The following is a 15,820-nucleotide window of genomic DNA, read 5'->3' as shown; positions in this document are numbered from 1 at the left end:
CTGGTGTTAAGTTCTGAGGTTCTTATTTCAACTGCTCTACATACAAATTCTCTAGAAGCAAAGAGAGGCTTAAATATGCAGACACATGATAACTGAAGGGGATACAGGTTGGGACAGTTTGGAGCCTACATGTGGGGTCCAAGCCAGCAGAAGCAGATCATGGAGAAATCCTGTGGCAGGGATGAAGAAAACCAGAGGTTGGGACCAGCAGTTAGCGTAATGGCTATGTCGCTGGACTCCCACGTAGTCGACCACGGTTTGCGTCCCGGACCCGGTGACTTAAACTCACGCCAGGCGCGTGTGCATGCATGCCCAAGATCCTGAGAGGAGAATGGAGGAGAAGGGACTGCGGCATGGCCATCCCCCCTGGGGGGTGATTTCTCGCTTTCTGTCTCTGCTCTCTGTCTCTCTCTGTCTGTCTGGCGAGTGCACGCGCCCTATAGCAAAAACGTCTCCAAAAAAAAAAGAAAGAAAGAAAAGAAAAGAAAAAGAAAACCAGAGGTCTTCCTCAAGAGGGCTCCATAAGGTAGAACAGGACAGAGGTCATAGTGCAGATGGGGACAGCTTGTAGGCCAGTGCCACACCCTCTTTTGTTGGCTCACTTGCCTGATGGAGTATGGGACAGCCCTGGTAACATGGGGACACAGGCTCTCCCTGATGATCTGGAAATGGTGGGTCTTCTCAGGATGAGCCCCCATCAGCCTGATCCCTCTGACTAGCCTGCCACTGGCCCTGATGCCAGGTTGGCAGTGCGCAGGACCCAGCAAGAGATGGGGTTTGCTGATGGCCCCATGTGTGCTAAAGGCAGGCCCAGGCCCTAAAGTCCTGAGCAGGTGACCCAGGCAGTCTTAAGGTTCTTTTAGTCCCTGACACATGCTCTGAGAAGCAGCCTTCACAGTGCAAAGGTAACGCGACCCGAAACAACTTACTGATGAGCAAGACTACCCATCAATCCCGACAGCTGAGAGACAGCCCTAGGCACTGGAAGCTGGAGAGGACCACTGCCCTGACACCAGCTGCCCCATTCCCAGTGTCACTATCGCTGCTCCGGACCTCCTGGATCATCCTTAAAAAGAGAGCAGAACTCCAGCGCGAGCGTCTGGGCCCCGCAGAACCTCCCTGAGGCTCAGGAAGGGGTTTCGATCCTATCCCCCAGGGCTCTAGCAGCTGGGGCAGGGAGGTTCTGGAGGCCTAGTCTCGGCCTCTAATGTCCTCTGCCGCGAAGGCTGTGCAGCTGTCAGGAAGAGCCCCGATCCAGGACTTGGGGAGGGGGCGTGCCCCACACCCCGCGTTCTGCTCAGGCAGTGATTTTGGATTTGGGTGAGAAGCCGCTCACAGCTTCACCCCTGCCTCCTATTGGTCAGCAGCAACACACAGAGCGGCTGCGCAAACACAGGTCAGCTCCCGGCCCGCCGCATGAATCTCCGCTTTGCGCACGCGCACGCACTGTGTTTGCACGCACGTGCGCCCTCGTGGTAGGATGGCAAATGAAGTCACGGTTCTGAAGTTCAGTGGAGGAGTTCCGGCTTGAGGGCCCTGGCCAGAATTCTGGGCTGTCTGGAAGACAAACGCCGGAGAGAAAGGCTAGCCAGGTACACGTGGGCCCTGCTTCGTTCCCCCGATTTCGATCAGAAGCCAGCGTCTCGGCTACGGCTACAGAAACTGCCTGGAGCGTAGGAAACACTCAGGCCCCGGCCTTTGTCAAGTCAATACCCCCGAGGTACTGCCCGCTCCAGCATCAGCGTTTGGACCCAGTTTGAGGCCTTTGGCTCACGCCCTGCTCACACGCACACCCATGTAGTCAGACTCAGGTGTCGAGGCAACTGGAGTCTATTCTTGAAGGATGACTCTGGAAAATTGGCTCCAGCCTCCTACCAGGGGCCTCGTTCAAGGCAAGAATAGCTGGCTGCCCTCTCCTAGGAGCACAGGGACTGCCTTCCCCATAATTCCCAGGTCGTGGAAGCTCTAGAGACGATCCCTAAACTCTGGTGACAACCTTGCCTGCCTAGGGCCTGAGGCCCATGGCTCATGAGAGGTGGATGGGGGATTACAAGGGTCGTCTGGGCCCCAGAAGCCTCAAGGAGCTGAGCAGTCCCCTTCAGGGGCTTCTTAGGAAGCTGGCCATGCTACTGTTTGGTCTGTTCTGGGCTTGGAACTGCCCAGTGGTAGGCCATCTGTTCAGGATATGAAGTTTGGCTGGGGAGGGTTGCAGGCCTGAATTTGTAGCCCTGGATTAGCCTCTGCCAAAAGTTCTCCTGCATCTGAATGGCTTGGTGGGCTTCCATGGCATCCCACAGTCCTAGTTCAGGTCTCTCAGCAGGATCGACAACCACAGCAGGTTCTGGGTCTTGCAGGCCGGCTGCACGGCACCATGTTCTTACTTACCCTCTGATTTTCCAGCCAGTAGAAGATGGGACCCAAAGGAGCACCCAAAGTGCCTGGGCACATAGAAAGCTGTTGACCCAGAAGCAGTGGCGTGCATTGGTCCTCTCTTACATACCATATGGTACATCTTAGTGTCTGTTTCTTTCCCACGTGTACACACTTACCAGAGTGGTCACAATGAAGGATCACAACTCCTAGTAGTTGTTGACTGCAGGGCTGTGATAAGCTGGGCTTCTAATGCTGTCCCTGCAGTTGACCAGGATACAGTACAGGCCTAGCAGCATGTGCAACTGTGTTGTGATTGGAGGAGACTCAGAGGATTGCTGGCATAGCTGGCAGGTGTGGGAGATCTACGGTGCAGTGGACTTGTGCCCTGTGACGAACCAGCATGATGACGTGCTCCAGCAGGATAACTTGGAAGAAGGACAGGATGGGGCCTCCAGTTGAACATCTTGTGCTCCTCCAGTACCTGAAGGCCTTGTCCGTATACTTCTATGACTCCTCCAGGTAGCTGTCCTACATGGAGTACATTATGGTCACCAGGTAGATAAGCATTCATAGGTGTTCCTTGGGCAGTCAATGGAAGAGGTCAGCAGGGTTGCTGAGCAGGATCTCCTTATGCAGTTGGACTTGGTCTGGATACACTGTTGCAGCTTCTTCAGGAACAGTGTTACAGTCTTCACCTGTCTGGCATCCAGGTAGTGAGTCATTTGGTGTATCAGAAAGAAACCTGCAGTGTTTTTTTCTGGGTGGAGTTCCCCTGCCAGGTCTCCAGTGATCTGCCCACAGAGGGTCAGCAGCAGTGGATTTCTTGCAGCTTGTACTTCATCAGCAGCAGCATCCACTTTCTGAGCAGGAACAGTGCCCCCGGGGACTTGGCTCTTACCACATGGACATACTCAGCCCCCACACCCAGAAGGTGGACACCAGGTCCTTCTCAAGTGTGTGCAGTTGTGAGAGCTGGAAGAGCAAGTGGCAGTGCCAGTGTGGGATCTACTGCGAGATCTGGATTGTCTTTTGTAGCAGTGGCTTTGTTGCACTGATAGAATTCTCTTGACAGTATAATTTTCACAACTGGCTTGCTGCTTCAATTTTAACATCTAACTGTGGGATTTGCTACGAGATCAAAGATACCTTTTCCATGTTGCTGCACACCTGTCCATTCTTCATGTGGTGGTAGAGCATGGAACTGAGCTGCAGGTAAGTAGGGACTTCGATGGCCTGTGGTAGCTTTCTGGGTGGAGGGGGGAGGGTAACATGGCCTGCAGGCAGTGCACACACAGGTGAAACTTGGGCCCTCTGGAAGTGTGGAATTGCCGGGCAAAGCCCAGAAGCACCAGGTCCTATGACTCATCCACCTCAATCTGTGTTCCCACTCTGGGATTTCTTTTGTAAGGGCATTTGTCTCATTCATGAAGGCTCCTTTTCAAGACCTAAGTACTTCCCAGTGACCCCATCTTATAATATCATCATGTTGGGGATTAAAATGTTAACATAAATTTTAGGTGAAAACAGATATTCAGTCTATTTCACCTCAAAAGACAAAATATCTAGAAAGTGCTCATGTGGAAAGGTTAGCTTTAGACAGATATATGTGAGTATGTTCACATGTGGGAAACCAGATTGTATGAGTACAGGTGTTGGTCAGTAGGCAGAGAAGATGGTAGTGAGCCATGGAGCTCCTCTGTGGTTGCTTCAGTTTCCTTAAGTGAGGGGAAAACAAGGTCAATAGAATGGATAGGAAAGGCAGCATTGGAGATGTTTATCAGAGGGGAGTTGTGAAAATCATACACGGGAGTGGGAAGGTAAATGTGCTAGGGAAATGTGATGTGGTTGCCAGGAACATCAAGAGGTTGATATTCATGAATTTAAAGCTAGTCCTGTCAGTATGGCTTGTCATTTTTGCTGCCAAATTGCACAGACTTCTTGATGACTTCCAGAATCCCAACTATTGGTTTCTTCCTCCATACCAGTTACCATGTTCTGTCCCATGTTGGATCAGCTGTTGCCTTTGTAGGTCGGGAGTGGTTACTCCTCATCTGTCTGGAGCCAGCTGCTTCACCTGTCTCAGATCCCCTAAACCCTCTTTGGCATTAGAGTATGGGCATGGGCCTGGATCCTAACTTACCCAAGTTGCTGAGGACTTCCTGTACTTTTCTCCAGAGTTAGTCAGAGATGAGTTCTGAAAAGTAGTAATGTGCCATGAAAAGGTGGGAGTAATAAAGAAATGATAATTAAGTAGGAAGCTTGTGCTGGAGAAGCTGCCTGAGTATCTGTTTTCCCTCATGACATAAGACTGTCAGGAGACAACAGCCATGATGTTGTCTCATTTGTTTTCCTTAGACATACAAATGACATGAGTTACATGAATAATAAACTTATGTATCCAATATTAGATTGTTTTTGTTAGATTAAGGCAAGTGATCTAAACATTATCTAAAGTGGTAAGTGGTAAACTGGGTCATCTAAAGTAGAAAACTTTCAGACTAAGCTGAAGCAAGTGGCAAACTTCAGGAAAACTCGCTCCATAATGACCCTATTCTGAGATAGTGGAGACTGAATAAATAAATTTAAAAAAAGAATTATTTGTTTTTATTTATTGTTATTTTAAAATTTGCTATTAGACAGGTGAGAGAGAGAGAGAGAGAGAGCAAGCAAGCAAGCCACCAGATCTGGAGCTCAAACTGTGTTTGGCCATGTGGGAGTCCAGCACCTTAAGCACTATGCCACCTGCTGGCCCCAATAAATAAAATTTCTATTTGTTTATTTTAGCCTCAATTGGAAGAGATTAGGAAACTAAGAATCAGCAGGTAGTCCAGGGGGAGTATTCAGAAAGAGTAAAATTGACTTTGTATGCTTTTTATTGAATAGGTTCTGCATAATATCTTTAGATTTTGGCATTGAAAAGTGGAAAGAAAGAAGTCCCACCATCAGTTTGGCAGATATATCAAGCTGAGCAATGTCAATTGTATTATGCTATTTTCAAGCAGACAGTAGAGCTTGTGAAAGTTAACAGTGTCTGTCACCACTTGACATATTGGCTAAAACAAAAGCAGATTGAGGAAATGACTCACAATAGTTAATTGTTTCAATAGTCAGGCTTTCCCATCTGCAGTGTGTTGAATTTGATGACATCTGATGGAAACATTGTGGAAAATTAATGCACCAAATTGTTTTGAAGAAGCAAGTCCTGTTTTTGCTTTTTAAATGGTTAAAGTAGCTATATGTTAGTATCAAAAATCTTAATTTTATATCCTTTGTAGCATAGGCCCGATTACAGTGTGTTTTGGTCAATAGGAATAAAAGCTTGGGCATTTGTAATAAATGAAAAATAGTCAGTGAAAAATAACTTGAAATCTGCTACTTCACCAAAGAATGGATTATGTATTAAATAGTTTAGCTTTGATAAATTCAAAAGCAAGGAGAAAAGTTGTTCAGTATTTCATAAAGCACCAAATACAGGGTGATATATGCATAAAACATCCATCTTTTGTTATCACATAAATACATGACACATCTTGCTATAGAATCTAGATGCCACTCAATAAAATTTATCATTTTTGATGGAAAACCATTCATTTAAAACAGTTGCATTGACGGTATAGCTTTGTGCTTTATCTTTGATAGATCTGGGCTTCCTCACCACACTGAATTCCTTCCTTCATGGACCCCATTTAGAGATGCGATGAATGACTACTAATCTGCTCATTTATTGCTATCAAGGAATACTAAGGAATAGCTTTATGTACTGGAGTTGTGAATGTTAAGTAGGAACAGGAAATTTCCTTTATGGAGATCCACCAAAGGGGATAAAGCATCCACTCTATGAAACTTGATTTTTTTGGAAAATATTCCTAGCATTTGTTTTCTTGTTGGACATCTACAAATAAGTCTACATTTTGGCTGCACTAAAGACAAATATTTACAGAGGAGAAAGGAGTAGGACTGTTTATCGCCTACAGATAAGATTTCTTTGGTATTACCTAAGTACTAATGCCATCTTTTTGTAGTTGTGAAGGAATGATGTTTTCTTTCTTTCTTTGTCTTTTTTCTTTTTTGGAGAAGTTTTTGCTATAGGGCACATGTGCTTGGCAGAAAGACAGAGAGAGACAGAGAAACAGAAAGTGAGAAATCACCCCCAGGGGGGATGGCCACGCCACAATCCCTTCTTCTCCATTCTCGGGATCTTGGGCACGCATGCACACGCGCCTGGCGTGAGTTTAAGCTGTTGGGTCTGGGACTCAAACCACGGTCGACTACGTGGGAGTCCAGCAACATAGCCATTATGCTAATGGCTGGGCCCCCCCCCCTTTTTTTTTTTTTTTTGGAGAGGTTTTTGCTACAGGGCGTGTGCACTCGCCAGACAGAGAGAGACAGAGAGACAGAAAGCGAGAAATCACCACCCAGGAGGGATGGCCACGCTGCAATCCCTTCTCCTCCATTCTCCTCTTGGGATCTTGGGCACGCACGCACACACACCTGGCGTGAGTTTTAAGCCACCGGTCCAGGACTTGAACCGTAGTCGACTACATGAGAGTTCAGTGACATAACCATTACGCTAACTGCTGCTCCCAAGGAATGATGTTTTCTCAATGGATTGTTTATGAAGAATTGGTGAGGATAATGTCTAGCATCTCTTTGAGTGCCTTGAGTCCCTGACTTAGAAGAATTCAAAAATCTAAAGTAAAGTGATATACTGCACTCATGGAAAGACTCTCTTTTTTCTTAGGCTTATGAATTTATTGGTCCCAACCTAACCAAATGTTCATGGGGGCAAACCTGTAAACCCAGGGATATCCCATCTTGGAAACATCAGTAACTTAGTCACCATCCTTCAGCCTAATAGGAAGAGCGAAGTATTTATTCTCTTCTGCTACAAAAGAGACCTTTTAGTTTTTGTGGACTCCATCTAGAACTGTCATGAAGTTGAAACCATGAATCAGAAAAAAAAATTAGTGAAATAATTTTGCTCATGTAGACAGATGAAAGCTGAACTTTTTTCTTGCTGTATCTCTGAATTTCAGTACATATTTCTTCATGGGAAGGTGGCTCTTTTTCCCTTTCTTTCTTTCTTTCTGGATTTATGTTAAGCTGAGCAAGCATTTCTGGTGAAATTAAGCCCACATATAAACAATAGATTTGGACAGCTCAATTTCAGTCCTGAACTCCATTAGAATTTTTGCCCCTCCTCTACTTTATTACAATTTCTGATACTTTGCTTCTTGTAACCCACTTTTCTATCGAATATCATATTTGTGCAAAGGTATGCCAAATTGGTATGGTATATACGATTGCCTTGCTTAGGAAAAGTGCTGAATACTAGTTTGAAATGTTTGCACTTGACCAAACTTTTGGAAAAGAAGAAAAAGATGGAAGCATTCAAACACAGAAAGCATGCTTGCATTTTTCTGCTAGTTCTTGTAGTTTATTTTAGCAGGGATAGAGTAAGATCATGAGTCTTAACCCAGAGGTTAGAATAGATTTACAGTAAAAGATAATTTATTAAGTCAAAGCAAAACTCCATTCCCAAGAAGTAGAAGCAGGCCTGAGCAGAGAGAGAAAGAATGGCTCAAGGACCCCGGTAATTACTTTCCAAGGGGTTTTATTCCTTAACTGGCATTAGGTCGGTTGACTATTGGCTGGGCACACCGATTGCTTTCATCCTATTGACTATATACATATATATATAAAAAGATTTACATTCTGCATGCAAGTGTATAAATAAGATGAGGCTAGAAAGACTGATAGGACAGTACAAGGGGAACTTCGGAAGTTATAGAAAGTGTGAATTATTTGAAAAGTGTGAATTATTTGACATCCTGAAGTCTGTAGTTAGAACAAATAATGATATTTGATTTAAAATTTAACGAGGGCAAAGGACAGTTAAGAAATGATAGAAGGGGGGCACTTAATGATATACCAAGAAGTGTACTGACATTTTCACAGGTGTAATCTCATCAAATCCCAGCAGCAACACTGTGACGTACTTATTGGGACTCTCATTTAAAAAATGAGGCCATTGCAGTTTAGAAGGCTATTCCGTTTGCCTATGTTGTAAAACTAAGATCTCAGTCCAGATCTTTCAGATTCTCAAACCCTTTGTACTCCTTCATGAGTTGAAGAAATTGAGCTTGTCTAGATTCTGTGTATATTCTCTTCATGAGGAGCCTTTAAGGATGACTAAGCAAATGGCAATAATACCAAAAAATGAAAACAGAAACAGGCAAGTGACTGCTCAGAAGGAGACAGGATTCTCTGAAGCTTTGGGAACGATCTTGAGGCAGAAATTCTAATTGGACAAAGGTAGAGAACCTTGGTTCTGATAAAATATTCAGGGAACAAAGATTATATAAAAGTTTGAAGCAATCTAGTACATAGTTAACTTCTGAGAAATGAAATAACCTCAACGGTGGGACTTTAAATAATCTGGCTAGGAGGAAAACTAGACAGAGATGCTTAGGAGATGTGACCTGCAACTGAAAAGATGAAAAGGTGAAATGGTCACAGAAGAGCAAGGTAACAAGAATTTGGTGAAAAACAAAATTTTAGAGGTTAGATTATATTTGTAATTTCTCAAGCACCATTAATTCATAAAAGTGCTTTACTTCGTATAACTCAGATTGATTCTATCTATGAATTCTGTCTATTCTATCTATTTGTTTCAGAGTTAAGTGAAACATGGGAAAAGATGGATTATCCTAGGTGGAAATCAGTTATAATTAGAGTTTATAGCTTTCAGAGAAGAACTTTTGAAAATTCATACTCCAAATAACACTTCTTCCATTGCCAACACATTTATACTTACTTCATTTTATTTTTAGAAATCCAAAATGTAATTGTCTCAATATGACATGATTTCCTCCCCAAATCCCTAATGAATCTAGCTATTTTAAAAGAAAGACTGTAGAAAATCAGGCCTAGATGTGTGGAGGACTGCTGGTGAAAGCTGGAGAACATTTATAGGCACGTAGGCTGTGCTTATTCTGTGTTCAGGGAAAGGACTGGTCCACGTGGAACAAAGAAGCACATTTAAAATAATGCCTTTAATATATTATGAACAGAGAGCTTTTTCCTTAGTGTATTGCTTATTGTTCCATTTATTTTTCTTGTTCAGTGAATACAAAAAAAAAAAAAAACAAAACATTGCCGTTATATTTTAATTTCCCCAGTAGCATTCTGTATGGGAGATAGTAATTAATGAAAATTATAGTTTAAACATTTTAAAGTTTGTATTAGGTGCTTTAATCCTTGTTTTAGAAAAGAATCTTTCTCTACTTAAGGATATGTGAGTATGTGGATGGGGTGGGCAAGCTATCTCTCTTGAAGTCCTTAACCAACTTATGTGCTCATGAAGGAATACGAAGAGTTTGAGAATCTGAAAATCCGGACTGAGATCATAATTTCACAACATAGGCCAATTAAATAGACTTCTAAACCTCAGTGGTCTCATCTTTAAAATGGAAGTTCCAAACAGTACTTCACATTGTTGCTGCTGGGATTCAATGAGATTACACCTGTGAAGATGTCCATACACTTCTTGGCATATCATTAAATACCACCTTTTAGCCTTTCTTAAGCTTCCTTTTGCCCTCATTATGGTGATGTCTAAGAATGTAGGGCCCTATATCAAAGATGCTATGTTTTCTTAGTCTTGTAGCATGACTTTGAATGGAGTATTCACCTTTGAAGAAGCTTTACTAGATCTATTTATATTTCAAGCACAAAATAATCCAGACTACATGTTCTACTAACAAAATTAAGTATTGTTGAGGTATTTCTTTTAAAAAACTTGAAAACATTATTAGGAATACATAGTAAATAGTATTTTATAACCTGACCCATGTGAGCATATTATATTATGAATTTGGGTTTTCTTTTAATTTTTCATTTCTTAATTGAGCATAGCAACAAAGATTATTGAACTGGATTAGATGACCTAGGGAAATGAAATTCCTGCCCTTGTTTAGAAGTGAATAGATTTGTGGGGGGCCAGCAGGTGGCATGGTAGTTAAGGCGCTGGACACTCACACATGGCCAACCATGGTTAGAGTCCTAGATCTGGTGGCTTGCTTTCTCACTTTCCTTCTCTCTGTTTGTCTGACTTTCTCTGGTCAAATTAAAATAAATGACTACATAAAATGAAATATTTTTTAAAAATAGGTGAATACATTTTTTAAAGAGTAGAGAATATTCTGCCCAGAAAAGTTAAGTGAGATCTAGGCTAAATATTGACTTCCCACATTTTTCCCAGATTAATTCAAATCTTGGAGTCTTAGGTTGAAACAACTTAGACCTCTCATCATGACTATCACATAAAATACAATACTATTCCCTGAAACCTATTAAAATAAGTGAAAGGATGTGTGGTACAAGAAAAATGAGGATAGAAACAGGTGGGGGCAAACAGTGGGTCATAAAATGTACAACTACAATTATACAGTTATACTTTCTGGTAGACATTCTAAGAATTGATTTTAAAATATACTGATAGATGTAATGTAAAAAAAAATTGATAAGTACCTGTTGGCAATGCAGGTTATAGTAACTCATAGCATCTCCTTGAGAGCATTTTTAATTTAGGGTTTATGTTTGTGTTATTTGTGCACGCAGTGAGGTATGGGCAGAGGACAGGTTGAATGAGCTTTTGTATCTTATTATAAGAGATGGAAAAAATAGATTATCTCTGGTTTCAGACAAACATACAAGGGGACTTCAGAAAGTTTGTGGAAAAGTGGAATTAAAGTAAAAGTTTATTTTGGTGCAAAAAACCTGAAATCCATAAATAGTTTTTCTTAATACCATTTTTCATGAACTTTTTGAGGACCCAATGTGTCCCCTTAAGTACTGAAGGAATATATGGTTTCAGGTCCTCAGCCCCAGCTGTTTGTTTCCTCTAAGTCCTGGCCTATTTCATGGCCAATTTCCTTTATTTTAATAACTTTTTTGATTGTAAAAGATTTCAAAACATAATTGAAAATAATAAAAGTACAAAGAAGAAAATAAGTCATCTTTAATTCTTTTGCCAAGAAATTACAGTAGTTATATCTTCCCAGATTATTTTTCTCTGGGTATCTATGTGTGTAAGAATGTGAGTGTGTGGGTGTGTGTGTATAAGCAGTTTTCCCCTCTGTATCTTGGGGCATTGGCTCCGGATCCCTGTGGATACCAAAATCCGTGGGTGCGCATGTCCCTTAAAATCGTGTAGTATTTGCATATAACCTATGTACATTCATATACCTTAAACCATCTCTAGCTCACTTATTAATAATCTTAGTATCAGAAATAAGTAAAAAGAAAAATTATGAACTTCCACCTCTTCTCCAATTTCATAACAATTGGCATGGCCTGGCTGCATCTGTAGTTGGCTGAATACAAGCATATGGTACCTGTAGATATGGACACACATGCACACACACACAGACATATACACTTACATACACATATATACGTATTTGTATGACTGTGTATTGATTTTAGAAAATTACATGTAATTCTGTACCCTTTTCACTTATTAAAATGTATTTCAAATAGTTCTCCATGCCATGAAAATATATTTATAACTTTTTAAAAGTCTGTATAACAGTCCATTATGTATGTGACAATTTAAATATTTTGTATTCAGAAAATTTATACATTTTTGTTTGTTTGTTGCAACCTAAGGGATGCCTCAATAGATAGCTTTGCAGTCAATTATTTTATGGGCATTTTAAAAATTATTTTTATTTTCTATTATTACTTACTTTTTAATTTGACCAGAGAGAGATAAAGAGAAAGCTCACCGCCAGGTCCAGGACTTGAACTATAGTCAGCCATGTGGGAGTCTGGCACCTTAATGACCATCCCACTTGCCAGCCCTTTTCATGGACATTTCTGATTATTTACTTAATATATATATTTCTAGACTCGTTAGATCAAAGGAAATGCGTACATGATCTATGGGATCTATGATAACTATGATCTAGATAACTTAGGGACTATTTGAAGAGTCACCAATATGACCTGTAGGGAGCATGCTCAGTGGCTAGCAGGGGGTTGGGACTTCCAGAGAAGGCAGACCCTCTGGACCTGGGTGGCAGTTACCGGCTCAGAATGTGGATGTACCACCCCAGATTAAAACAGACTAGACTGTTTTCCTTTGCATGGGCAGCTTCAGAGGACAGTTGGGTATTTGTTATCTTAGAGAAATGATCATTAAGAAAAGGGACTATTTTTGGTTAAAGTCATTTTAACTTTAAAAGTTTAGTAGGGTCAATAAGTAAGATTTATGGGAAGTGGGTAAATTTCTTATTGGTAGTGTACGCTGTTTGCTTGGATCCAGCAAACTCAGTTATTTTTTCAGTTTACTACTGAACTTTGCATAAATAAAACTAAGATGAACAAAGGTCTGAGAAGAAAAGGACTCAATGGGGTTGTGAAAGAAGTTACCAGATGTTGAGATGGACATTAGTTGCTTGTGAGACACAAACCTATGGTTTCTGTAAAGATTGATCTCTTCCACCTCTCATGACATCTCTTTATCAGTGCCTGTACTTAGCTCATTGATGAGAAATTTGAGTCAAAATTAATCTTTTCTGTTCTCTTAAATATGAAATGAACCTCAGTCTGTAATTTTATTGCATATGGGATATCTCTCAAATCTTCCTCCATCTCCATTTCTACTGCTATCTTTTCCAGCTTTTAGCATATGCCTATAAATCTGGAGTAGCTTCAGACTGTTCCTCCCCTTCAAAATACTCTCCTTCTGTTTCTAGTTTATTGCTTCCCAAATACCACCCAACTGCTTTCCTCAAAGAAGCTGAACCACTGCACAAAATGCCATCTATAGACTAAGGCTGTTTCAAGATTGGGGCTTTATCATATTCATCTTTGTAGTTCCAGTGTTTAGGAGAGTAGCTGCCACCTAACCCAATTTTAGCTCCATGAGTTTCAAATGGGAAGTGAGCTCAGGGAGGGAATGTGATTTGCTCTAAGGCCACATAGCTAATATGTGTCAAAGAGGGGATTCAGGCCTAGGGAAGTCTGCTTTTCCCTAAACAACATGAGCTCTACTGCACCATGCTACCCTCCACTGTCTGGCATGGGAAGATATTTTGATCAAATTGTGTTACTGTATTTCTAGTGCTTTTCTGCAGTAAGTGCTCTATCATCGGAGAGCACCTCTTGTGAGAGAGATGTTTGAGGATTTTGGGGGTAGAGGTCAAAGAAGCACTGGTGGATGAAGACAAAATTTTTGGGGGGAGAATTTGATAGGCAAGAGCCTAGGGTATTTCATATTATGAGAACAACCAGCAAAGGCATTGAGACAGAATGAATCTACAGTGCTATAAATAATGAAGAAATTGGCCTATCCGTGGAAAGATTTCATGTGGTCATTCTCACTGGAAACTTACTTTAATGGTTTCACTCATGCCCTGGAAATTAACCACATGATTTCATGGTTTAGATGCTAAGGATTACAGAGGAACAATCCTCTCTATGGTGAGACCAAAGAGAAGAAGGTTCACTTGAGTATGGCATTGTTTTAATTAAGAAAATTTAAGAAAATTCTTATAGAAGATCAAAATCAAGATCATTTTTATGATAACTTCAAGCTTCATATACATTTCTACCCCAAATTTAAGAAACTAGAAATGTACAATGGATTGGAAATAGTTTTAACATATTATTGCAAAGAGAACATTTTTTTACTAGCTAGTAAATTGAGCAGCTGAAAGCATATTATTGAAAGGCTATTGGCAAACAGTAAACAGCGAGGTATTTGGAAACATAACCCCTCAGATGATCATTCACTGCACATCAATGTCATAAAATTAAACAAAATCATTGAGAAAGTATCAACCAAGTTAAAAAAACGGCAAAAAACTTAAAATTGTATTTTACTAAATGAAAACTCATTGTAAGTCATGTTTTTGCTCTGATAGTTACCCTTTTAAACTTATTAAAGGATGAAGGGAAGTCTAATGTATGTATCAGTTTTTAAGTTATGTTACATACGTATGTGCACACTGAGAAAATACTTCTAGGGAATTGGGGACAGTATTCTGGATATCCATGGGGATAAGGGAATATACCACATGTGTTTCCCCTCACCCAGCAGATCCTAGTGCTTCCGATTTGTACCACCACTGTTGTGAGAGTCCAGCAAAGGTCTATTCAGTTTACTCAAGGCTTAACCCTGTCCTCTGAATTTTTAACAGTGAAGTTAGGGAGCAGAATATACAGAAATTGTTTTATTCAGTTTGAAGTGTCAGTCTCTCTCCTGTAGGAGGACCAGATCATTAGCTACATCACACAAGTCACTAATGTGCCCAGAGACATAGTTTCCCAACTCAGCTATTGATAGTAGAGGTAGGTCTTTGCTGGGAAGGGCTCTTTATCCTAAAGGCCATCACTCCAGTTGGATTAGAACGTTTAAGGGTATGAGGTTCCACATGAGGAGAGAGGCTAACTGCCAAGACCTTGGCTACAGCCTCCTTATGGCCTTGTCTTTTTAGAGAAACCGATCCTTTAGAGCATTTCTGGCCTCTCAGCCTTCTCCCTGAAGTTCTCTCCATCAGATGATCACATGGATTATGTTGTATTTTTTACCTAGTCCTGGTCTGTCTTTTGTGCTTACAGTTTTCTGATGTAAAAATCAGCTTATGTGCAACTGACCAGCTTTTGCCTGGGAGACCAACTGGGATACATTGCCTCCTCACAAAACCTGGCACTGTTCTAAACCGTGGTGGTTGTGACTCAGTGATGGCCATGTTAGCTTTGGAGTTGTCACTCCCTTAACACCTCGAAGGTGTTCAAAGGGCTGAGGTTAGCATCTGACAGGGATTCTTTTCCTTCTTCCTAAAGCACCATTGGGTCTAAACATTCCCATCTTTCAGAAGCAAGAGGATGGTAATGGGGGCTGATATTATAAAAGCAACATCAAAGACACAAAAGGGGCAAGACCCTCCCCCCTCATTAGCTTATCTATATCTTTTATATATATATATATATATATATATATATATATGACTCCATGTAAGACTTTTTTCATTAATGCTTCTAATACCAAGACATTCTTTTATATATATATATATATATGCCAAAGCTGGTGGAGACAGAGAGAGGAAAAGTATATCCCCCTGGGTTATGGCCATATCACAATCCTTTCTTCTCTATTTCTTCTTTTAATATTTTGGGCATGCGCATGTGCCCGGCATGTTTTTCAAACTATCAGGTCTGGAACTCTAACCACACAGTCAACCATGTGGGATCCAGCCACCTGAACCACCCACAGGTTGGCCCAGGTTGTCTACATCATGTGAGGAGGGTTTCTGTCTTGTTCAGTATTAAATATGCAGCCCAGTATCTTGTACATAGCAGGTCTTCAATAAATATTTGTTGCATATAAGGATTAAAAATGTTGATGGGGGGAAAAAGGGAGGAATTATTCCATCGT

The 15,820-nt window shown here is 41.2% G+C and overlaps 1 pseudogene; it reads right to left on the bottom strand.

The window, feature by feature from the left end:
- Positions 1–2,126: 2,126 nt before the first annotated feature.
- The window catches only part of LOC102496770 (MAU2 chromatid cohesion factor homolog), a 25,283-nt pseudogene continuing 11,589 nt past the window's right edge, over positions 2,127–15,820 (bottom strand).

The sequence above is a fragment of the Tupaia chinensis genome, unplaced genomic scaffold (assembly GCF_000334495.1).
Source record: "Tupaia chinensis unplaced genomic scaffold, TupChi_1.0 Scaffold000093_1, whole genome shotgun sequence".
NCBI classification, from domain to species: domain Eukaryota; kingdom Metazoa; phylum Chordata; class Mammalia; order Scandentia; family Tupaiidae; genus Tupaia; species Tupaia belangeri.
The sequence above is the reverse complement of the archived record's forward strand: the minus strand, read 5'-3'. Positions and strand labels throughout refer to the sequence as shown.